The sequence below is a fragment of the Hylobates moloch genome, unplaced genomic scaffold (assembly GCF_009828535.3).
Source record: "Hylobates moloch isolate HMO894 unplaced genomic scaffold, HMol_V3 SCAFFOLD_3, whole genome shotgun sequence".
Taxonomy (NCBI): Eukaryota; Metazoa; Chordata; class Mammalia; order Primates; family Hylobatidae; genus Hylobates; species Hylobates moloch.
This window is the reverse complement of record NW_026652278.1, coordinates 90,373,593-90,398,413: the sequence shown is the minus strand read 5'-3', so window position 1 is coordinate 90,398,413 and position 24,821 is coordinate 90,373,593. Positions and strand designations below refer to the sequence as shown.

Sequence of the window (24,821 nt, the reverse complement as noted above, 5' to 3'; positions counted from 1 at the left end):
TAAGCCTTTCTTTTTCTTCTTCTTACTTTATTGCATCATCTAGGCCCTCCAGAAAAAGGAAGAAAAGTGGGAAGGTGAACATTCTTGCTTTATTCCCAATCTTAGAGTAAAAACATTTGGTGCTTTACCATTAAGTATGTTTTATTTAAATTTGTTTTTGGTAGGTAACTTTTATCAGGTCCCAAAAGTTCCCTTCAATTATTTGTTGACTATGAATGTTGGTTTTAAAAAACTGGCCGGGAGCAGTGCCTCAGACCTGTAATTCCTGCACTTTGGGAGGCCGAGGCAGGCAGATCACCTGAGGTCATGAGTTTGAGACCAGCCTGGCCAACATGGTGAGACCCAGACTCTACTAAAAATACAAACATTAGCTGGGCGTGGTGGCAGGTGCCTGTATTTCCAGCTACTTGGGGATCTGAGGCAGGAGAATCACTTGAACCCGGGAGGTGGAGGTTGTTTTGCAGTGAGCTTAAATTGCCCCACTGCACTCCAGTCTGGGTGACAGAGTGAGACTCTGTCTCAAAAAAAAAAAAAAAAGGTTCCTGCAATTATTTGTTGACTATGAACGTTGTTTTTAAAAAATCAGCTGGGCGTGGTGGCTTATGCCTGTAATCTCAGCACTTTGGGAGGCCGAGGCAGGCGGATCACGAGGTCAGGAGATCAAGACCATCTTAGCTAACATGGTGGAACCCCGCTCTCTACTAAAAATACAAAAAATTAGCCTGGTGTGGTGGCATGTGCTTGTAATCCCGGCTACTGGGCAGGCTGAGGCAGGAGAATCTCTTGAACCCAGGAGGCGAAGGTTGCAGTGAGCAGAGATCGTACCATTGCACTCCAGCCTGGGCAACACAGCGAGACTCCATCTCAAAAAAAAAAAATTAGCTGGGCATGGTGGTGTGCGCCTGTAATCCCAGCTACTTGGGAGGTTGAGGCATGGACTCACTTAAGCCGAGGAGGCAGAGGTTGCAGTGAGCCAAGATTGTGCCACTGCACTCTAGCCTGGGCAACAGAGTGAGACTCTTGTCTTAAAAAAAAAAAAAGTCATAAAAGGGTGTTAAATTTTGTTTTTGTGCATCTATTGAGAGAATTATATGTTTTTTATTTTACCTGTTAATGTGCTAAATTTCGTTGATTTATTTTTTATTGATTTTTATAATTTTTTGAAAAAGACAAAATAAAATTCACATACTATACAATTCACTCATTTGAAGTATACAATTCAATGGTTTTTAGTATGTTTTCAGAGTTGTCCCACCATCATCACAGACAATTTTACATTACCAGGTGCGGTGGCTCACATCTGTAATCCCAGTACTTTCCAAGGCCAAGGCGGGAGGATTGCTTGAGGTCAGGAGTTCAAGACCAGCATGGGCAACATAGTGAGACCCTTCTTTATGGTGCGGTGGCTCACATCTTTAGCCAGGTGCAGTGGCTCACATCTGTAATCCCAGTACTTTCCAAGGCCAAGGCGGGAGGATTGCTTGAGGTCAGGAGTTTGAGACCAGCATGGGCAACATAGTGAGACCCTGTATATACGAAAAAATAACAACAACAACAAAAAAATCAAAACATAAAACAAAAACAAAAGCAAAAAATAAATCCAACACTTGAAAAGAAAACTCCCTACTCATTACCAGTCACTCCCATTTACCCCTAACCTTTCCAGCCCTGGGCACACAATAATCTACTTTCTATCTCTAGAGATTTGATAATTCCACACATTTCCTTTAAATGGAATCATGAAATATGAGGGTTTTTTTTTTAGATGGAGTTTTGCTTATATCGCCCAGGCTGGAGTGCAATGGTGTAATCTCGGCTCACTGCAACCTCTGCCTCCCGGGTTCAAGCAATTCTCCCGCCTCAGCCTCCTGAGTAGCTGGGATGACAAGCACCCGCCACCACACCCAGCTAATTTTTTGTATTTTAAGTAGAGATGGGGTTTCACCATGTTGGCCAGGTTGGTTTCAAACTCCTGACCTTAGGCGATCTACCTGCCTTGGCCTCTCATAGTGCTGGGATTACAGGTGTGAGTCATGCCCGGCCTAATATGAGGTCTTTTAAAGCTAGCTCCTTTCACTTAGCATAATGTTTTCAAGGTACATCCATGTTATAGCATTATTAGTATATTATTTCTTTTTATTGCCAAAAAATATTCCATTGTATCAATAGAACACATTTTATTCACTAAATCCTCTGTCAGTTGTTTGTATTGTGTCCACAGTTTTGCTTTTATGAGTAATGCTGCTACAGCATTTGTGTACGACTTTCTTTTTTTTTTTTGAGACAGAGTCTTGTTCTGTAACCCAGGCTGGAGTGCAGTGGCACGATCTTGCTCACTGCTACCTCTGCCTCCTGAGTCCCGGTTCAAGCTATTCTCCTGCCTCAGCCTCCTGAGTAGCTGGCATTACAGGCACACACCACCATGCCCAGATAATTTTTGTATTTTTAGTAGACATGGGGTTTCATCATGTTGGCCAGGCTGGTCTTGAACTCCTGACCTCGTGATCCACTGGCCTTGGCCTCCCAAAGTGCTGGGATTACAGGTGTGAGCCACCGTGCCCGGCTTGTGTACAATTTTTGGTGTGGACTAAGATTTTATTTCTCTTGGGCACATATCTAGGAAGAGAATTTCTGGGCCATACATATGATAACCCTGTGTTTAACCTTTTCAGAAATTACCAAACTGCTTTCCAAAGAGGTTGCAACATGTTACATTCCCACCAGTTTCTTCACATATTTGCCACCTTATCTTTTGGATTGCAGCAATCCTAGTGGGCATAAAGTGCCACCTCATTGAGGATTTGGTTTGCATCTCCCTGATAGCTAATGGTGTTGCATCTTTTCATGGTTTATTGGCCATTTATACATCTTTTTTGGAGAAATTCAAAATTTTTGCCCATTTTTACTTGGATGGTTTGTCTTTTCATTATGGAGTCATGAGTTCTTTATATATTCTATATACAAGCTCCTTACCCAAGAAATAATTTGGGATTTTTCTCCCCATTTTGTGGGTTGTTTTTTAATTTTCTTGATGGTATCTTTTGGAGAACAATAGTTTTTAATTTTTAATTTTTTTTTATTTTTATGCTTTGAAGACGGAGTTTCACTCTTGTCGCCCAGGCTGGAGTGCAGTGGCACGATCTTGGCTCACTGCAACCTCCGCCTCCTGCGTTCAAGCAATTCTCCTGCCTTAGCCTCCCGAGTAGCTGGGATTACAGGCATGCACCACCGTGCCTGGCCAACTTTTGTATTATTAGTAGAGGCAGGGTTTCACCATGTTGGCCAGGCTGGTCTCAAACTCCTGACCTCAGGTGATCCACCCTCCTCGGCCTCCCAAAATGTTGGGATTACAGGCCTGAGCCATCGTGCCCTGCCAATAGTTTCAAATTTTTATGGTGTCCAGTTTATCTTTTTTTCTTTCATTGCCTATGCTTTCAGCGGCGTATCTAAGAAACCACTGCCTAATGTCATCCTCTAAGAGCGTTTTTTTTTTTTTTTGGAGACAAAGTCTTGCTCTTGTCCCCCAGGCTGGAGTGTGATGGCGCGATCTTGGCTCACGGCAGTCTCCTGGGTTCAAGCAATTCTCCTGCCTCAGTCTCCTGAGTAGCTGGGATTACAGACACCTGTTACCATGCCCAGCTAATTTTTGTATTTTTATTAAAGACAGGGTTTCACCATGTTGGCCATGCTGGTCTCGAACTCCTGACCTCAGGTGATCCACCTGCCTTGGCCTCCCAAAGTGCTGAGATTACAGGTGTGACCCACCATGCCTGGCCTGTTATCCTCTAAGAGTTTTATAATTTTAGCTCTTACCCGTAAGTCCTTAATCTATTTGGGTTTAATTTTTGTATACGGAGTGAAGTAGAAAATCCAACTTCATTTTTGTGCATATGAATATCAGTTGTCCCAGCACCATTTGTTGAGAAAACTATTCTTTCCCCCATTGAGTTGTCTTGACACCCTTGCCAAAAATCAAGTCATCATAAATGTGAAAGTTTATTTCTGATCTCTCAGGACAGTAAGGTTCATTATTCCAAAAGCATACTGTCTTGATTACTTAGCTTTCTAGATAGTTTTGAAATTGGGAGGAGTGGGTCTGTCAATTTTGTTCTTGTTTTTCCAGATCATTTTAGCTAATTCTAGATCCCTTGAATTTCTAGATGAATTTTAGGATCAGGTTGCCAGTTTCTGCAAAGAAGTTAGCTGGAATTTTGGTAATAAATGCATTGAATCTGTAGGTCAGCTTGGGGGTACTACCATTTAAACAATATTAAACCTTCCAGTCTGTGGACATGGAATGTTATCTCACTTACTTAGATCATCTTTAATTTTTTTCAACAATGTTTTATAGTTTTCAAAATACAAATTTTGCACTTTGTTAAATTTATTCCTTAGTATCACTTTTTCTTGAGCTAGTATAAATGGAATTGTTTTCTAAGTTTCATTTTCAGATTGATCACTAAAAATGTATAGACATAAAATTGATTTTTTTTTTTGAGACAGAGTCTCACTCTGTCACCCAGGCTGGAGTGCAGTGGCATGATCTCAGCTCAACTGCAACCTCGGCCTCCTGGGTTCAAGCGATTCTTCTGCCTCAGCCTCCTGAGTAGCTGAGATTACAGGCACCTGCCACCACACTTGGCTACTTTTTGTATTTTAGTAGAGACAGGCTTTCACCATGTTGGTCAGGCTGGTCTCGAACTCCTGACCTCAAATGATCTGCCCGCCCCAGCCTCTCAAAGTGTTTGGATTACAGGCGTGAGGCACTGCGTCCAGCACAATTGATATTTGTATGTTGATCTCTTATCCTGAAACTTTACAGAACTCATACTTTAGTTTTAAGGCTTTTTAAATTAAGCTCCTTAGGATTTTCTAGATACAAGATCATTGCATTTGCTAATAGAAATAATTTTACTTCTTCCTTCCCAATCTGGATGTTTTTATTTCTTATAATTATCCTGGCTAGAACCTCTAGTGTAATATTGAATAGAAGTGATGAGAGCAGATATCTTTGTCTTATTCCTGATCTGAGAGTGAAAATATTCAGTCTTTTACCAGTAAGTGTAATGTTAACTGTAGGTTTTTCATAAATGTCATTTATCAGGTTGAGAAAGTTCCTTTCTGTTCCTAGTTTGTTGAATGTTTTTATTATGAAAGATTGTTACATTTCATCAAATGCTTTTTTTCTGCAGCTATTGAGATAATCTTGTGTTTTTTTGTCCTTTATTCTATTGGTATCATGTATTACATTAATTGATCTTCAGACGTTAAACCACCTTTGCATTTCTGGGATAAATCCCACTTGGCCATGAGGCATAAATCTTTTTATATGTTGCTGGTTTCACTGTTCTAGTATTTTGTTCAGGATGTTTACATCTATACTCGACAGATGTTTTCTAGTGATATTCTTGTTGGGGTTTAGTATGAGGGAAATAGTGGCATAATGGAATAATTTGGAAAGTGTTTTATACCCTTTTATTTTTTGGAAGAGTTGGTGAAGAATTGGTATTAATTACTATTTAAGTGTTTGGTAGAATTCACAAGTGGTTACCTGGGCCTATAATTTTCATCATGGTAGTTTTCTGATGATTAATTTAATCTCTTTGTTATAGATTTATTTAAATTGTCCCTTTCTTCTTGAGTCAGTTTCAGTAGTTGTGGCTTTTTAGCCATCTGTCTATCTCATCTAAGCTATTTAACTTTTAGCCAGGTGTGATGGTACACACCTGTAGTCCCAGCTACTTGGGAGGCTGAGGCAGATGGATTGCTTGAGCCTTGAAGGCGGAGGCTGCAGTGAGCTGAGATTGCACCACTGCACTCCAGCCTGGGCAACAGTGAGAACCTGTCTCCAAAAAAAATAAATAAATAAAAGTTATCTAATTTGTTGGCATACAGATATTAATAAATAAGTTATCCCTTATAATACTTTTTTTTTAAATGGAGTTTTGCTCTTGTTGCCCAGGCTGGAGTGCAATGGTGTGATCTTGGCTCACCGCAATCTCCACCTCCCGGGTTCAAGCCATTCTCCCGCCTCAGCCTCCCGAGTAGCTGGGATTACAGGCATGTGCCACCATGCCTGGCTAATGTTGTATTTTTTAGTAGAGACAGGGTTTCTCCATTTTGGTCAGGCTGGTCTTGAACTCTGAACCTCAGGTGATTCGCCCGTCTCTGCCTCCCAAAGTGCTGGGATTACAGGCTTGAGCCACCGCCCCCAGCCTCATCATTACAAACAGAAACTCTATACCCATTAATCAACAAATCACCATTTTACCCTACCCCAGCCCCTGATAACCTCTATTCTACTTTAGGTCTTTATGAATATTCAGACAATACTTGTCCTTTTGTGTCTGGCTTATTTCTCTTAGCTTAATCTTTTCAAAGTTCTCTTAATCTTTTCAAAGTACAAATATTGTACTCACACAATATTTGTCCTTTTGTGTCTGGCTTATTTCACTTAGCTTAATCTTTTCAAAGTTCATCCATATCATATCACGTGTCAAAACTTCATTTCTTTTTAAGGCTGAATAATATTCCACTGTATATACAAACTACATTTTGTTTATCCATTCCTCTGTTGATAGGTATTTGGGTTGTTCTGCTCCTGAATGACTTTTGGGTAAATAATGAAATTGAGGCAGAAATCAAGAAATATTTGAAACTAATGAGAACAAAGATACAGCATATCAGACTCTCCAGGGACATAGCTAAGGCAGTGTTGAGGGAAGTTTATATTAATAGCCCTAAACATCCACATCAAAAAGTTAGATCTCAAATTAACAACCTAATAATATCACAACTAGAGGAACTAGACAAGCAACAGGAAACCAAACCCAAATCTAGCAGAAGACCAGAAATAACCCAAATCAGAGCTGAACTGAAGGACATTGAGAAGCAAAAAACCATACAAAAGATCAATGAACCCAGGAATTGTTTCTTTGGAAAAGTTAGTAAGATAGACCACTAGCTAGAGTAATAAAGAAAAAAGAGTCTGGGAGGGGTGGCTCACGCCTGTAATTTCAGGACTTCGGGAGGCCGAGGCAGGTGGATCACTTGCGGCCAGGAGTTTGAGACCAGCCTGGCCAAAATGGAGAAACCCCATGCCGACTAAAAAATACAAAAATTAGTTGGGTGTGGTGGCGCATATGTGTAATCCCAGTTACTTGGGAGGTTGAGGCAGGAGTGAGCCAAAATCGCGTCACAGCACTCCAGCCTGGGCCACAGGGTGAGACTCTGTCAGAAAAGAAAAAAGGAAAAAAGAGAGAAGAACCAAATATACACAATTAGAAATAAGAAAGATGAAATTACCACCATCTACACAGAAATACAAAAACCCTATGCACACAAACTAGAAAATCTAGAAGAAATGGATAAATTCCTGGACATGTACCACCTCCCAAGATTGAACTAGGAAGAAATTGCATCCCTGAACAGACTAATAATGAGTCCTGAAATTGAAGCAGTAATAAAAAGCCTACCAACTAAGAAAAGCCCAGGACCAGATGGATTCATAGCTGAATTCTACCAGATGTATAAAGAAGAGCTGGTAGCATTCCTACTGAAACTATTCCAAAAATTGAGGAGGAGGGTCTCCTCTCCAGCTCATTTTATGAGGCCAGTGTCATCCTGATACCAAAACCTGGCAAAGACACAACAACAAAAAAATCTTCAGGTCAATATCCTTGAAGAACATGGATGCAAAAATCCTTAATAAAACACTGGCAAACTGAATCCAGTAGCACATCAAAAAGCGAATCCACCATGATCGAGTAGACTTTACCCCTGGGACGCAAGGCTGGTTCAATACACAAATAAAAAAAGAAAAAATATATACAAATTAAAAAGAAAGATTGGTTCAACACACGCAAATCAATAAATGTGATTCATCACATAAACAGAACTAAAAACAAAAAGCATAATGATCTCAATAGATGCAGAAAGGCTTTCGATAAAATTCAACATCCCTTCATGTTAAAAACTCTCAATAAACAAGGCATTGAAGGAATATACTTCAAAATAATAAGAGCTATCTATGACAAACCCACAGCCAACATCATACTGAATGGGTAAAAGCTGGAAGCATTCCCCTTGAAAACTGGCACAAGACAAGGAACCACTCCTATTCAATATAGTACCAGAAGTCCTGGCCAGAGCAATGAGGCAGTAGGAAGAAATAAAAGGCATCCAAATAGGAAGAGAGGAAGTCAAACTATCCCTGTTTGCAGGTGATATGATTCTATATCTAGAAAACCCCAGAGTCTCTGCCCTAAAACTCCTTGATCTGATAACTTCAGCAAAGTTTCAGGATACAAAATTAACGTACAAGAATCAATAGCATTCCTAAACACCAACAACATCCAAGCTGAGAGCCAAATCAGGAATGCAATCCCATTCACAATTGCCACAAAAAGAATAAAATACCTAAGAATACAGCTAACCAGCGAGGTGAAAGATCTCTACAAGAAGAATTACAAAACACTGCTCAAGGAAATCAGAGATGACTCAAACAAATGGAAAAAACATTCCATGTTTGTGGATAGGAAGAATCAATATCATTAAAATGGCCATACTGCCCAAGGCAACTTACCTATTTAACACTACTCCTATCAAACTACCAATGACATTCTTCATGGAACTAGAAAAAACTATTTAAAAGTTCTTATGAAAAAAAAAGAAAAAAGAGCCTGAATAGCCAAGGGAATTCTAAGCAAAAAGAACAAAGCTAGAGGCATCATATTACTTAACTTCAAACTATGCTACAGGGCTACAGTAACCAAAACAGCATGGTACTAGTACAAAAACAGACACATAGACCAATGGAACAGAAATTTGTTGAAGTGTAATTAATGTAAAATAAGCACATCCATTTTAGGTGCACCTTTCAACGAGTTTTCACAAATATAATCTCACCATATTCAAGATACAGAACATTCCCATCATCCCCCAAAGTTCCTTCATGTCCCCTTGCAACAATCCCAACCCAACTCTTGGCACCAGGGAATGACTGATTTTCTTTGTGTCACTATTGATTAGTTTTACATTTTCTAGAATTTTCTATAAATGTAATCATAACAATATACTCTTTATGTCTGGCCTTTCAGCATGTTTCAGGGATTTATCAATGTTGTATGTGTTAGTAGTTTGCTCATTTGTATTGTTGAGTATTATTCCATTCTTTTCTTTTTTAAAAAACAGAGACAGGGTCTTGCTCTGTTGCTCAGGCTGGAGTACAGTGGCACAATCATGGCTCACTGCAGCTTCAAACTCCTGGGCTCAGGCAATCTTCCTTGCATCAGCCGCCTGAGTAGCTAGGACTACAGGTGAGTGCCACCATGTCCAGCTAATTTTATTTATTTAATTTTTTGCGGAGACAGGGTTTCACTATGTTGCTCAGGTTGGTCTCAAACTCCTGGCTTCATGTGGTCCTCCACTTCAGTCTCTCAAAGTGCTGAGATTACAGGCATGAGCCATTGTACCTGGCCTCGTTGTTGTTGTTTTTAACTGTAGTTTATCTAGTTATCTATTGATGAATATTTGGGTTGGTTGTTTCCAGTTTTTGAAAATTATAAAGATGATTAAAATCATTTATGTAAATGTTTTGTATGAACATATGTTTTCATTCTTCTTGGGTAAATAGCAAGAAGTGCAATTGTTTATATGTTTGACTTCATTATTTAAAAAAACTGACAACTGTTTTCAAAGTGATTGTAACATTTCACATTCTTACCAGCAATGTAGAAGAGTTCCAGTTTCAGTTACTTATTTCTAATTCAATTGCATTTTGTTGGAGAAGCCCAGTATGTGATTTCAATCCTGCTGGATTTATTGAGACTAGTTTCATGGCCCAGCATATGATGAACGTTCCATCTGCACTGAAAACACTGTTTAGTCTGCCATTGCAGGGTAGAGCGTTCTGTAAAAGTTAATTGGATCCAGTTAGTTGATAGCACTGTTCAAGTCTTCTGTATTCATACCAGTTTTCTGTCTGCTATTTCTATCAATACAAGAGAAAGTGGTGAAATATGCAACTTAAATTATGGATTTGTCTTTTTCCCCTTTCAAATTCTGTCAGTTTTCGCTTCAAGTCTTTTGAAGTTCTACAACTGGGTGCATTCACATTTAGGAATGTTATTTTTTCTTAGTGACTTGATAGTTTATCATTGTGAAATGTCCCTCCTTATGTCTGGTAATATTTCTTGTCCTAAAGTGTGTTTTGCCAGAAATGAACACAGTCAATCGACCTTTCTTATGTCTCATGTTTACCTTTTTCCGTCCTTTTACTTTTAACATTCTTGTGTCTGTATAAAGTGGATTTCTTGTAGACACCAGAGAGTCAGACCTTACTTTATTACCCAATTGGATAATCTTTGATTTATAATTGGAATGCTTAATTCATATTCATTTAGTATAATTACTGATACGGTTAGGTTTGAATCTACTGTCTTGCTATTTGTTTTCTATTTATACCATATGTTTTTATTTTTTTCTTCTTTTCCTGCCTTTTTGGATTAGTTGAGTGTTTTTCAGTATTTCATTCTATCTTCTCCATTGGCGAATAACACTCCTTTTTTAAAAACAATCGTTGCTGTAGGTTTATGGAATACATCTTCAGTTTATCAGTGTACCTTCAAATAATATGATGCCACTCCTACAATCACATAAGTTTTCAGAACAGTATCCTTTCGAGGTCTTTAGGCTTTGTCTGTTCAGAACCTGAACACCTCTCAGATCTCTGGGGACTGCTCCTCTTACAGTTTCCTAGTAGATGCTCTTTGCTTGGCCTCACAGAGTTTTATGTTGTGCATGAGCCAAAGATGCAAGAGGGCTCCCATGTGGATTTCTAGCTCTTGCTCTGTCTAGCTTACTCATCTGTGGTACCCTGCCCTGGAAATTCCAGCTGCCCTCCCTCATCCCTACTTCTGCTCTGTCTCATCAACGCAGCAAGGCTGCCACGCCCTGCCTGAGCTGCCACGCCCTGCCTGAGTTCCCCTCCTGTATCACAATCTGTAAAGCAGCTTCGGAAAGAAAGCTGGGGCGAGCGTGGGTTTTGCCTTGTTTCACTTCTCTCGGGGGTTACAGTTCTGCTTTGTCTGTTGTTCAGAGTCTGAAACAATTGTTTCATATATCTTCTCTAGTGTCCTGTTGTTTATTGCAGTAGGGCAAGTCCAGTACCAGTTACTGCTTCATGGCCAGAAGCAGTAGTCTTGTCTCATATTTGTTTTTCTTAGATCTTTATTTTTGCATTCGCTTATACAATTTATTTTTCATTTATCATTGCCATATGGTTCATTAAAAATCTGTTTATTTTCTGCTTAACAACTGCTTTACTCAGTGGGTTACTTATGCTTGCAGACATACTGCTTAGAGCATTTTCAAAGTAAATATGCTGTTTGTTCAGACTTCCAATGTAAGCTCTATTATTTATTCAAGCTAGTATTCTAATATTCATTCCATTACTATTATTGTTATTTTTGAGACGGAGTTTTGCTCTTGTCACCCAGGCTGGAGTGCAGTTGCGCGATCTCAACTCACTGCAACCTCTGCCTCCCAGGTTCAAGTGATTCTCCTGCCTCAGCCTCCCAAGTAGCTGGGATTACAGGCGGCCACCACCATACCTGGCTAATTTGTTTTGTATTTTTAGTAGAGACAAGGTTTCACCATGTTGGCCAGGTTGGTCTCAAACTCCTGACCTCAAGTGATCTGGACACTTCGGCCTCCTAAAGTGCTGGGATTATAGGGGTGAGCCACCGTGCCCGACTATTACATCCATTTAAATAGGAGAAAAGATGCTTTAGAGAGATCACACAAGGATTCAAACTCAGATAATCTGGCATCAGGGCTGAGATCTTAACTACAACATATATTAGCTTTTGGAGCAATTTTTGCCTGAATACAAGCATAATATTCCTTCTGTAACAGATATATGGCCAATGTGTGTAGACATGATGGAAGGCCCAGTTTTGAACATGGGTTGAAATGTGTTATCTATTTCCATTAATACTAGAAAGGGTTGTCTGAGAGACAGTGTGAAGACTTTCCTGGAAATGTTTTGTAATAGAATTGTTTATATCCTACCTAGGAGAGTGAAGGTAAAATGAAGTCACTTCACTTCCATGTAGTCCATGGCAAACTGTGATAATCATTTTGCAGATGTTCTTGGCTGTACAGAGCTTTTATGCACAGTATTTCTCTACTCCCTGAACACATGGGATATTTGAGCCTGACAAATTAGCAGTCTTTTCTTATTTTTTTATTGGAAGCCTGTTTTCATCGCTGTCTTTTGTTTTGTTTTGAGTCAGGGTCTCACTCTGTCACCCAGGCCTGGAGAGCAGTGGCACGATCACAGCTCACTGCAGCCTTGATCTCCCTGGGCTCAAGTGATCCTCCTGCCTCAGCCTCCTGAGTAGCTGGGACAACAGGTCTACAGGTGCATGCCACCACGCCTAGCTAATTTTTGTATTTTTTGTAGACATGGTCTCAATATGTTGCCCAGGCTGGTTTCAAACTCCTGGGCTCAAGTGATCTGCCTGCCTCGGCCTCCCAAAATGCTAGGATTACAGGCGTGGGTCACCCTGCCCAGCCTTCATTGTTATTTTTTTATTTTATTTATTTATTTATTTAATTTTTTTGAGACGGAGTTTTGCTCTTGTCGTCCAGGCTGGAGTGCAATGGCGTGATCTCGGCTCACTGCAACCTCTGCCTCCCAGGTTCAAGCGATTCTCCGCCTCAGCCTCTTGAGTAGCTGGGACTACAGGCACACACCACCACGCCTGGCTAATTTTTGTGTTTTTAGTAGAGATGGGGTTTCGCCATGTTGGCCAGGATGGTCTCGATCTCCTGACCTCATGACCCACCTGTGTCGGCCTCCCAGAGTGCTGGGATTACAGGCACGAGCCACCAAGGCCATCCTCATTGCTATTTTTCTATCAAAACAGCAGGTTAATACTTTGACATGACATCTTAATCATTTTTCTTTTGAGACAGAGTCTTGCTCTGTCACCCATGCTGGAATGCAGTGGCGCGATCTCGGCTCACTGCAACCTCCGTCTCCTGGGTTCAAGTGATTCTCCTGTCTCAGCCTCCTGAGGAGCTGGGATTGCAGGCATACACCACCATGCCCGGCTAATTTTTGTATTTTTAGTAGAGATGGGGTTTCTCCATGTTGGCCAGGCTGATCTCGAACTCCTGATCTCAGGTGATCCGCCTGCCTCGGCCTCCCAGAGTGCTAGGATTACAGGCAAAAGACCATGTTTCTTAAAAAGAAAGAGAAAAGAAGGCCAGGCAGGCGTGGTGGCTCGTGCCTGTAATCCCAGCACTTTGGGAGGCCGAGGCGGGCGGATCACCTGAGGTCGGGAGTTCGAGACCAGCCTGACCAACATGGAGAAACCCCATCTCTACTAAAAATACAAACTTAGCTGGACGTGGTGGTGCATGCCTGTAATCCCAGCTACTCGGGAGGCTGAGGCAGGAGAATCCCTTGAACCTGGGAGGCGGAGGTTGCAGTGAACCGAGATCGTACCATTGCACTCCAGCCTGGGTGACAACAGAGAAACTCTGTCTCAAAAAAAAAAAAAAAAAAGAGGGAAGGAAGGAAGGAAAGAAGGAAGGAAGGAAGGAAAGAAAGAAAGGTAGATATATGTCAAATAGAGAAAAACCTAGTCTTTCAAATTTTCCTAATAGATTAAAAGACAAACAAGAGCACAGATTATGATGTGGGGAAAAGACTAGGATCCACCACTCTTTACCCACCCATCACAGTCAGCCTGGAATTACAGCTAATTAGGAAGAAAGGAAAGACCATTCCTGATACCTACTGGGTGCTAGCCACATGCTCCAGTTTCTCCGTTCCCTGCACCCGTGGATGGGCTTCTGGAAAGCCCCAACCCCTCTTCTTCTTTCAGTAGCTTCGCACCTCCTGCACGTAGGGGAGCTCAGCATAGGTTTGCTCAGTTCAGGTGACAGGTAGGTTAGAAATGGATTGGGAAAAGTGTTGAAAGTAAGGCTGAGGAGGTTACAATTTATAATCTAATAAGAGCCGTTGTAAGTTCTTGAAAAGGCTTTTTTCTTCTTTTAATTAAAAGTGGTTTGGTTAGCATATTGCAGGTTTTCTCAGCCACAGTACTATTGGCATGTGGAGCTAGATCATTTTTGTTTTGGGGGGCTGTCCTGTGCCTTGTAGGATATTTAGCAGAATCCCTGGCCTCTACCCACTACATGCCAGTGGCATCCCCTAGTAGCAACAACCAAAAATGTCTCCTGGGGGCATAATTGCCCAGGTTGGGAACCACTAGGGTGTTAGGGGGAGAGCTGAGCCTCAAGGCAGGGGAGATCAGAGGAAGAAGAGCCAAAAAAAGTGGGTGGATGGAAGAGACACTAATTCAAGTGTGGTCTAAGTGTAGTGATTCTCATCACTGTTGCTGTGTTACACAGTATTTAGGAGCCTAATATACAAGTGTCATGTAGTATCGAACTAAAAATCTACAGGAACAATTCATGAAGCATTCCCGTTTGTTTCTTTTGGAAAAATATAAAATCTGACATTGCTTGCAGAAAACTGGAGCCAGACTTCTCAGGAAAAGGTTATGGCCAGGTGTCCTTTTGCCTGAAGACATTTATCCTTTACCTAACTGGCAATACCAAAAGTAAACATGCTTTTTAATGAAAATTGTCATTTTATGTTTACAAAGCTTTCGGTTTATTGTACAAGAGAAAAATTTCCCACAGTTAATGCTCTAATTCCCCCCTGCTAAGGAGTAAATTGTAAAAATACATGCTGTTACTCCTTGAAATGTGGAGTGATGTTCCTTCAAGTCTAGAGGATGTTACATGAAATCAGCTTCAAGACAGGCTTGAGGGGACAGGAACATGAAATATATATTACATGTAAACACTTTGGTTTTGGAAATCTGCACGTTTATTCCAATGGCATCAGCTGATACTGTGTTCACTGTAACCTAGTAATGTCACAGCAGCATCTGGGGGCATATAATTGTGTCAGAGCTGCTGTTTACCCAGTTAAATGAGACAAAGATTAGGTAAGGTTTGTGCTACTTATCGTTCATTGCCATGGCTTCATCTTCCTAATCCTCCTATTTTCACCCCTGCAAGAAAGAAAGAACAATTCTAATATCTTCTTGTTTCTGAATATTGATGATTGGGTTATGTGGATACTTCTGGGTAGATGTCCATTTGGAAAAGATGCTTGCTGAGTGCCCTTTGTACTGACAATGGTGGAAGAAATTTCCTGATTGGGATCTGGCTCTTGATACATGATCCTTAGAGGTAATGTCCCTGTGGATGGTGCTGCCGGTCTGACCCCTTGCAAGACTTCACAGATATGCTTGGGATCATTAGAGTGGGTTTCGCTTCTATCACAGAAGGAGTTGATATAAGGTGCAGGAAATCGACTCCTATTTTCCAAAGTTAGTTTCCAGTATAGTAACACATCCTGTGTAATTTTGTACTTAAAATTCATGTTTCATATGCCATTTTTTTTTCTTTATGAGAGACAGAGTCTCACTCTGTTGCCCAGCCTGGAGTGCAGTGGTGCAATCTCGGCTCACTGCAGCCTCCGCCTCTCAGGTTCAAGTGATTCTCCTGCCTCAGCCTCCCAAGTAGCTGGGATTACAGGCACACACCACCACACCTGGCTAATTTTTGTATTTTTAGTAGAGACGGGGTTTCACCATGTTGGCCAGGTTGGTCTTGAACTCCTGACCTCAAGTGATCCACCTGCCTTGGCCTCCCAAAGTGCTGGGATTACAGGCGTGAGCCACCGTACCTGGCCAACCATCTTGGATTTGTCATTCAGCACAGCATGGAAGTTGGAGCCAGGCATCTTGCTTCTTTATACAATATTTCCATTTCCTGAGATCATGCCACTGGAGGGAGGCCTGCCTGGGTTTCCACCAGCCCCTTCCCTGGCTTTCGGTCCATTCCAGCTTCTCCGAGCAGAACTCTGTCCCTGCTTGGGGGACCAAGAAGGCACAAGGGCAAACCCACACATGAATGAAGGTTGTGGGTCATTTAGCATGAAGCAAGCATCATGGCAGAAGCAGTTTGGGAAGAGCTGGTCTTTCTAGTACTCCCTGGTCTGTTCATTGTCCTCACCCCTTCTTCCACATGCCCTCTCCCCTCCTTCCCCTTCTTTTCCTTTTCTTTCTTTCCTCCTTCATTTTCTACGTGACATAACAACCTTCAGGTAGCAAAACATCTGCTAGGAGTCATCCTGGCTTTTGTGTGTAAATCTGGTTTTTAGGACGCTCTTTAAAGAAAGTTTTATCTTAAGGGGCCAGGAGGATGGCAGGAGTGCTGTCAAATGGCCTCAGAGCAGTATGTCCAGGAGCCCAGGCATCTGCTAGAAAAGCACGTATAGCTGCAAAAGATAAGGGTTTCCATCAGTCAGGGAATCAGTGAGTAAGTTCTCTCTTACTCACCTGAGGGCGTGCAGTCCTGCACCCTAGGAAGCAGTACACGGCAACACTCCTCGCTGCTGGGCTGGGCTGCGGTGCCTCAGTGCTGCTGCTCACTAACCTTGTGCCCTCGGGTAACACGCTGGCAACCTGAGCCTCTGCTTCCTGATTCATAACTCAGGGATGACGACAGCAAGCTCCCTCATCAGGCTGTGGTGCGGGTTAAGCGAGTTTATAAATTGAAAATGCTAGCTCATAGTCCACATTCAAGAAATGTCAGCTATAATAATATATTATCCTTGTCCTCAAGGAACTTGAAAACTAGTTAGACAGATGGAACAACACATGTGAAAGAATTACAAAAAAGAGTCAGCCCGGGTGTGGCGGCTCACGCGCATAAACGCCATGGAGTTTAAAGAAGAATGAAATGTTTCAGCATCTAAGCTATCAGATAATGTTAGCAGAGGATAGAGATTATGTTAGAGCTTGCAAGTTGTTAAGCCAACAAACATTAAGCACCTATTCCTGTGACTCACTCACCCAACTGAGTGTTTGCCATATGACACTGATTTTGCCAATCACATTTGGCTAATCCTAAAACGAGGCAAAATTAAGATCTTTGTGCTAGGTACTGGGCTAAATAACCTTCCATGCATGATGACATTTTCATCCTTTCAACAACCCTGAAATAAGGTAATATATATATATATATATTTTTTTTTTCCTGAGATGGAGTCTTGCTCTGCTGCCCAGGCTGGAATGCAATGGCGTGATCTTGGCTCACTGCAACCTCTGCCTCCCGGGTTCAAGTGATTCTCCTGCCTCAGCCTCCTGACTAGCTGGGATTACAGGTGACCATCACCATGTCCAGCTAATTTTTGTATTTTAGTAGAGACGGGGTTTCACGATGTTGGGCAGTCTGGTCTGGAACTCCTGACCTCAAGTGATCCACCCGCCTCGGCCTCCCAAAGTGCTGGGATTGCAGGCATGAGCCACCGTGCCTGGTCGAGGTAGTAATAATTTTACGGACAAAGAAATTGAGGTTTTGGAGCTGTTAGTTTGTCTAAGATCAAAGCACTAACACATGGCAGAGCTTAGAATGGAGCAGGATCACAGATTGCCTGATGGCAGAGCAGGCAAAAAAGGAGGAGGTGGGAGGCTGGGAACAGTGGCTCATGCATGCCTGTGATCCCAGCACTTGGGAGGCCAAAGTGGGAGGATCGCTTGAGCCCAGGAGTTCAAGACCAGCTTGAGCAACACAGTGAGACTCCATCTCAACTAAAAAGTAAAAAACAGCTGGGCACGGTAACGTGCATCTGTAGTCCTGGCTACTTGGGAGGCTGAGGTGGATCACTTGAGCCTGAGAGTTTGAGGCTGCAGTGAGCTATGATCGTGTCACTGCACCCCAGCCTGTATGATGGAGCGAGCCCATGGGGAGGAGGGAGGAGGAGTGTGTGAGGTGTGAGAGTCTAGACAGAGAGGGAGACTGGAAGAGGTGTGGAGGGGCAGGGACCCAATGAAGCCAATATTCTAGTGGGAACAGGGCATCTGTGGGGGAGCCTGAGTGACGTATATAATGTGAGACTATTGGGCTACCGGCAGATAAGAGCTCATTTCAGCTTGAGAGAAGGCAGCCAGACGAAAGGAAGTGGCAGCCGTGCGGATGTGACCTGGAGAGGGCTCAGAGTCGGGGCAAAAAGAACAAAAAGGAAACTGTGAAGTCTAGGGGACCCCTTGAAGGCAATATTGACAGGTGTCTGTGACAGCTTGGATGACGATGGTCAATGAGAGAGGGAGGGTGAGAGTGATCTCAGAGTCCTTGCCTCAGCAGTCCTGAAAATAGTCATCTTCGACCAGCCTAGGAAAACAGGGAAGGTGGGTGGGAAAGGAGGCGTTGTTTTACACACATTAAGCTTAGGGGAACGTGTGGGAATCTTGTAAAAATTTGGACAGATGGAGACTGGGGTATATGGGGGAGGCCAAGCCTGGAGACAAAGATTTGAGAATCAGCCATACAGAGGGAAAGGCTACATCTCCAAGGCAGTGGCTCACAGCTAAAGCAAGGAAAAGTGGCCACAAAAGGAAAAAGAGTGATTGGTTTGGATGGTTACAGGAAAATCAGGAAAACAGAAACAGTGTCTCAAGGAAGAATGGCCATCCACATGAGATAGGTCAGCAGTCACTCAGGTCCTGTGAGGAAGCAGACTCGGACTCAGTGGACTGTGAGGGTGGAGGAATTCCCCACCTGCCTCTGGGTGATGGAGAATCTACCTGGGAGGCTTGGGGATGACAGGTGGAGAGGAAGAGCAGTGGGGTTTTTCTTTTTTTTTCATAGAGACAGAATCTTGGTGTCACCCAGGCTGAATTGCAGTGGCACCATCAAAGCTCTCAGCAGCCTCGAACTCCTGGGCTCAAGATACTTCTGCCTCACTCTCCCAAGTAGCTGGGACTGCAGGCACACACCACCATGCCCAGCTAATTTTTGAATTTTCTGTAGAGATGAGGTCTCACTATGTTGCTTAGGCTGGTCTCGAACTCCTCGGCTCAAGCTATTCTCCTGTCTCAGCATCCCAAAGTGATGAGATTGCAGGCATGAGCCACTGTGCCCAACCTCCAAGTCTTTGTTAAAAACTAATTTTTTATTGATACATGATAGTTATACATATTTCTGGAGTACATGTGTTATTTATTTATTTATTTAGAGACAGAGTTTCGCTCTGTCTCCCAGGCTGGAGTGTAATGGTGTGATCTCTACCAGCTAATTTTTGTATTTTTAGTAGAGACAGGGTTTCACCATGTTGGCCAGGCTGGTCTCACACTCCTGACCTCAGGTGATCCACCTGCCTCGGCCTCCCAAAGTGCTGAAATTACAGGAGTGAACCACAGTGCCTGGCCAATAAGAGAACGTCTGAGTTTTGGATTCAGTGCAGGGGTGATTCGGACCACTTGAATTAAAAGCTCTTCATTCAGGTAAATGAAGCCCCAAATGTCTCATCCCGTGGCCTGTATGGGGATTGAACTTGTGACCTTAGTGTTATCAGCACCATGCTCTAACCAACCAAGCTAACAGGCCACATGTGATATTTAGATAGATGCATATAATGTGTAACAATTAAATCAGAGTATTAGGATATCCATCACCTCAAACACTTATCATTTCTTTGTGCTAGGCACATTTCAAATCTTCTAGCTATTTTGAAATACACAGTAAACTACTATTAACTATAGTCATCCTACTGTACTAGCAAACGCTATAACTTATTCTCTCTAACTGTATTTTTATACCCATTAACCTCTCCTCATCCTCCCTTTCCTTTCCTCTACCCTTTCCAGCTTCTGGGAACCACCATTCTTTTTTGTTTGTTTGTTTGTTTGTTTTGAGACGGAGTCTTGCTCTGTCGCCCAGGCTGGAGTGCAGTGGTGCAATCTCCACTCACTGCAAGCTCCGCCTCCTGGGTTCACGCCATTCTCCTGCCTCAGCCTCCTGAGTAGCTGGGACTGCAGGCGCCCGCCACCACGCCCAGCTGATTTTTTGTATTTTCAGTAGAGGCGGGGTTTCACCATGTTAGCCAGGATGGTCTCTATCTCCTGACCTTGTGATCCGCCCGCCTCAGCCTCCCAAAGTGCTGGGATTACAGGCACGAGCCACCGCACCCGGCTAGAAACCACCATTCTTTTCTCTAACTCCATGAGATCAACTGTTTAAGTTTCCCACATACTAGAGAGATCATGTGGTATTTGTCTTTCTGTGCCTGGCTTATTTCATTTCACATAATGTCCTCCAGGTCCATTCATGTTGCTGCAAATGACAGGATTTCATCCTTTTTTTATGGCCGAATAATAGTCCATCATGTATACATACCATATTTTCTTTATCCATTCATTCACTGATAGGCACTGGGGTTGATATTTTGGCTGCTGTGAATCGTGCTCCAATAAACATGTAAGTACAGGTACCTCTTTGATATGCTGATTTCTTTTGGATATATACCTAGCAGTGGGCTTGCTAGATCAAAGGTAGTTTTGATTTGTAGTTTTTTGAGGTACTTTCATAGTTTTCCATGGCTGTATTAACTCACATCCTCACCAACAGTGTATATCCCCTTTCCCTGTATCCTCACCAAGATTTGTTATTTTTTGTCTTTTTGACAATAGCCATTGTAACTGGGGTGCAATATCTCATTGTAGTTTTGCTTTGCATTTTGCTGATGATGAGTGATGCTGAGCATTTTTCATACAACTGTTGGTCATTTGTGTGGCTTCTCCAAGCTTTTTTGATTGCTTAGCCTTTGTAGTGTGATTGCTTTTTGAGCACTGTCTTAATATATGTATAGTTTTAAATTATACATACACACTACTATGATTAGCTAACATCTTAAGTTATATTATTCACCAGGGTGAGTTCACTATTAAAAACAGAGGATTGGCTGGGAATGGTGGTTCACGCCTGTAATCCTAGTACTTTGGGAGGCCGAGGTGGGAAGATTGCTTGAGTCCAGGAGTTCGAGACCAGCCTGGGCAACGTGGTGAAACCCTGTCTCAACAAAACAAAACAAAACAAAACAAAACACAAAACAGGATTGGAAGGCACAGTGGCTCATGCCTATCATCCCAACACTTTGGGAAGCTGAGGCAGGAGGATTGCTTGAGGCCAGGAGTTGGAAACCAGGCTGGTCAACATAGCCAGATCCTGTCTCTACAAAAGCAAAATAATTAAAGTTAGCTAGACATGGTGGTGCACTCCTGTAGTCCCAGCTACTTGAGAGGCTGAGGCAGGAGGATCCTTGGAGCCCAGGAGTGCGAGGCTGCAGTGAGCTATGATTGCACCACTGCACTCCAGCCTGGGCCACAGAGCAAGACCCTGTCTCAATTAACAAAACAAAAAATACAGGATATAATTTTATATTTCAAATGTTCTTGATAATCAAAAAATTATTTTTGGTTGAGCGCAGTGGCCCATGCCTGTAATCCCAGCACTTTGGGAGGCTGAGGCAGGTGGATCACCTGAGCCCAGGAGTTCAAGACCAGTGTGGGCAACATGGCCAGACTCTGTCTCTACAAAAAATACAAAAATTAGCCAGGCATAGTGGCATGTGCCTTTAGTCCCAGCTACTTGGGAGGCTGAGGTGGGAGGATCACTTGAGCCCAGGGAGTTCGAGGCTGCAGTGATCCAAGATTGTGCCACTGCACTCCAGCCTGGGCAACAGAGGAGACCCCGTCCCTGCCCCCCCGCCAAAAAAAAAAAAGTTTTTGGCTGAGTGTGGTGGCTCACGCCTGTAATCTCAACACTTTGGGAGGTTAAGGTGGGAGGATTGCTTAAGCACAGGAGTTCAAGACCAGCCTGGGCAAGGTAGGGACACCCCCCTCTCCACAAAAAATTTAAAAATTAGCCAAGCATGGTAGTGTGTGCCTGTGGTCCCAGCTACTTGAGAGGTTGAAGTGGGAGGATAGCTTGAATTCAGGAGTTTGTGGCCACAGTGACCTGTGATTATGCCACTGCACTCCAGCCTGGGCAACAGAGCAAGACTCTATCTACAAAAAGTGCTTTTTTTTTGTTTGGTTCCTTCTTGTTAGAATCAATTATATTGCCATTATGTTTACCTTGCACTTGACTAAGGGTTTGTTTAGTAAAGCTATGTAAGATAATTCATATTGGCTGGTCGCGGTGGCTCACGCCTGTAATCCCAGCACTTTGGGACGCTGAGGCAGGCAGATCACGAGGTCAGGAGATCAAGACCATCCTAGCTAACACGGTGAAACCCCATCTCTACTAAAAATACAAAAACAAAATTAGCCGGGTGCGGTGGCGGGCGCCTGTAGTCCCAGCTACTTGGGATGCTGAGGCAGGAGAATCGTTTGAACCCGGGAGGCGGAGCTTGCAGTGAGCTGACATCGCACCACTGCACTCCAGCCTGGGCAACAGAGTGAGACTCTGTCTCACACACACACACACAAAAAATCATGTTAATTAGGTACTTGTTAATTGCACTTGTCTGTGCAAACTAACGCATGTGGGCCCTACATCCTTCTCACTATGGTGCCCTCACACCCAATTCAGGGCACCACATGGATCATTCCTGATCCATGGCTGTCTAATGTACTACGATGTGAGGGTACCAGGCCATTCTCCCTCTTTTGCGACAAAATGAACCATAGATTTTATTTTACCTCCTAGTAAACCGTCTCATCCTGGGGTATGTGCCTCTGCCCCCCATCTTGTAGAACACATCTTTAGAGGGCTGAGGAAATGGGAAAATTACCCTTATCATTATCCCAATAGAGTATTCCTTTTTACTTTTTTTTTTTTTTTGAGTTGGGGTCTTGTTCTGTTGCCCATGCTGGAGTTCAGCAGTGTGATCACGGCTCTCTGTAGCCTCAAACTCCTAGGCTCAAGCCGTCCTCCTGCCTTGCCTCCTAAAATGCCAGGATTACAGGCATGAGTCAGTGCTCCCAGCCTCTTTCCTTTAGCTTAGCTCTTAGGCTTTTTCCTATGATTTCTTACCACCTTTCCTTCTAGGCATTGTAGGGCATTAAAAGTGCCTTGGACTGGGAGTCAGGAGATGTGGTCTTAGCTGTCTCTTTGCTTCCAACTTGCATACAACACCCTAGGGCCAGTTCCTTTACCTTTCCCACACCTCAATTTCCTAGAGTCCAGGGATGATGATCCCTTTCACATGATCCTGAAATGGCTGCGGCTGGCTCACGTGGACTCGTTTGAAAGTGTGGCAAAAACTGGAAACCGCCGAAGGCCGAAGACCGGTTTCATGATAACTGTCTTTCCAGTCTCATCTCTGGGGATATGTAGATTCCACATAGTATACAAATTTTCACAGATTTCTTTACATTGCAGCAAATTATTTGATTGTGAAATATTTGTTTTCTTTATATTAAGGCACTGAAGTAGGATGTACAGGTAGAGCTGTGTCGCTTGTTAGCTGGTGATATTTACAGATTCCTTCAGGTCTCTCTGCGCATGTAACTGTCACTTCCCCGAGTCTGCGTCTGTTTCAGGCTCTTTGCAACAAGCACTTTTTCACTGTCAACAAAGTCCTGTGCCTGTGCCTGCTGCAGGATTGAGGCAGGGGAGCCTCCAGGTGGTTTACCTTGCTCTGGGCTCCACCCAGTGTGCCCAAGGCCAATCTACACAACCATCCAGTCAACTCAGAGCAGGGAGAGACCACAACACCAGACAACTGGTTCTGTATAAATTACTAAGATTAAAAGTAAATGGCTGGGCACCATGGCTCATGCCTGTAATCCCAACACTTTGGGAGGCTGAGGCAGGTGAACTGCTTGAGTCCAGGAGTTTGAGACCAGCCTGGGCAACATGTTGAAACACCGTCTCTACCAAAAAAGATAAAAAAAAAAAAACTAGCCTGGCATGGTGGTGCGTTCCTGCAGTCTCAGCTACTCAGGAGGCTGAGGTGGGAGGATCACTTCAGCCTGGGAGGCGGAGGTTGCAGTGAGTCGTGATTGTGCCAATGCACTCTAGCCCAGGAGATAAAGTGAGACTTCATCTCGAAAAAAAAAAAAAAAAGTAAAAAACTGGTTATTTTTTGTGGGGCTGGAAACATTTAAGTTTGTTTTCTGATTATGAAACATTCATCATAGAAAACTGGAAAGATAAACAGAAAAAGAAAATAAAAATGAGCTGTAATCCCAATCTCATATTTTGGTGTCAATAGTCCTCATTCTCCCTTTATGGTAATTAGATCACACTCATATTAGTCTATTCTCTCACTGCTGATAAAGACATACTCGAGACTGGGTAATTTGTAAAGAAAAAGGTTAATGGACTCACAGTTCCACGTGGCTGGGAGGCCTCACCATCATGGTGGAAGGCAAAAGGCACATCTTACATGGTGGCAGTCAAGAGAGAATGAGAGCCAAGCAAAAGGGGAAACCCCTTATCAAACCATCAGATCTCATGAGACTTACTCACCACCAAGAGAACAGTATGGGGGAAACTGCCCCCATGATTCAATTATCTCCCACAGGGTCCCAGCCACAACACGTGTGAATTGTGGGAGCTATAATTCAAGATGAGATTTGGGTGGAACACAGCCAAAACATATCACACCATTTATAATTTATTAAAATATTTTTTATTGTGGTAAAATAATATGAAATTTATCATCATAACCTTTTCTTGTATTTTATTTCCATTTTTCTCATTTTTATTTTCCATAGTACATTTATGACACAGAAATGTCCTGCATCCTCTCCTTGAATGTCTGTAAGATTGCATTTTCAATATCTCCTGCCTGTCATTTACTTATGCTAGCAATTGAAGTATGGATTCTTACAATGAGTATTGTCCCATTAATATTAAATAACTTTTTGCTGGGCGCAGTGGCTCATGCCTGTAATCCTAGCACTTTGGGAGGCCGAGGTGGACGGATCACCTGAGGT

At 42.8% G+C, this 24,821-nt stretch overlaps 1 protein-coding gene across 4 annotated transcripts in view; it reads left to right on the top strand.

Annotated features, from left to right (window-relative positions):
* Positions 1–24,821, top strand: part of CCNY (cyclin Y) — a 309,167-nt gene that overhangs the window by 33,800 nt on the left and 250,546 nt on the right. The gene's annotated exons all lie outside the window — the stretch shown is intronic.